The sequence below is a fragment of the Galeopterus variegatus genome, unplaced genomic scaffold (assembly GCF_000696425.1).
Source record: "Galeopterus variegatus unplaced genomic scaffold, G_variegatus-3.0.2 Scaffold18712, whole genome shotgun sequence".
Lineage (NCBI taxonomy): Eukaryota > Metazoa > Chordata > Mammalia > Dermoptera > Cynocephalidae > Galeopterus > Galeopterus variegatus.
Window position 1 is genome coordinate 3,076 of NW_007744823.1, and position 1,391 is coordinate 4,466.

The window sequence follows — 1,391 nt, forward strand, 5'->3', positions numbered from 1 at the left end:
TTAAAAATGGGCTAAGGACTTACAGACCCATTTCTCCAAAGAAGATATACCAATGGCCACTAAACACATGACAGAATGCTCAACATCACTAATCATCAGGGAAATGCAAATCAAAACTACAATGAGATAGCGCCTCACACTATTAGGGTGGTTACTGTTAAGAACCCTGAAAATAAAAAGTGTTGGTAAAGATGTGGAGAAATTGGAACCACCCACGGACTTTTAGTGGGAAAATGGCACAGTTGCTGTAGAAAAGAGTATGATCATTCCTCAAAAAGTTAAACGGGCCGGCCCCATGGCTCACTCGGGAGAGTGAGGCCCTGGTATCGCGGAGGCCATCGGTTCATATCCTATATAGGGATGGGCGGTGTGCTCACTGGTTGAGCGTGGTGTGTACCAGCAACCATGCAGAGGGTTGTGATACCCTTACCGGTCAAAAACAAACAAACAAACAGAAACCAGAATTATCACACAATTCAACAATTCCATTTCTGGGTATATATCCAAAAGAATTGAAAGCATGGACTTGAGGTATTCATACACTCATATTCATAGCAGCATTATTTACAAGAGCCAAGACGTGGAAGCAACCCCAATTCACAGATGAATGATAAACACAAAATGTGGTACATACAAACAATGGAATATTACTCAGCCTTAAAAAGGAAGGAATTGTAACGTGTGGTACACCATGGATAAACCTCAAGAATATTATGCTATGTGAATTAAGCCAGTCACAAAAAGTCAATTTCTGGGGCCGGCCCGGTGGTGCACTGGAGAGTGCGCTGCTTGGAGTGCGGCGGCGCTCCCGCCGAGGGTTCGGATCCCATGTGGAGACCGGTTCCCGCTCACTGGCTGAGCGCGTGCGGGTGCGAGACCGAGGGTTGCGATCCTGTTACCGGTCAGTAAAAAAAAAAGACAAAAAGGAAAAAAAAGAAAAAAAAAATAAGACAAATACTGTGTGATTCCACTTATATGAAGTACCTGAAGTAGTCAAAATCATAGAGCCAGAAAGTAGGATGGTAGTTGCCAGGGGCTCGGGGTAGAGGTAAAAGGGGCATTTAACGTGTATAGAGTTTCACTTTGGCAAGATGAAAAGAGTTCTGGAGATCTACTGCACAACAGTATGAATATAGGCAACACTACTGAACTCTATACTTAAAAAGTGGTTTAGATAGTAAATTTTATGTTGATTTGTATTTTACCACAACTAAAAAAAGCAGAAACAGGGCCGGCCTCGTGGCTCACTCGAAAGAGTGTGGGCTGGTAGCACCGAGGCCAAGGCCGGGGGTTCGGATCCTATATAGGGATGGCCGGTGCTCACTGGATGAGCATGGTGCAGGCCACATCGGGCCAAGGGTTGTGATCCCCTTACCGGTCAAAAACCAAAA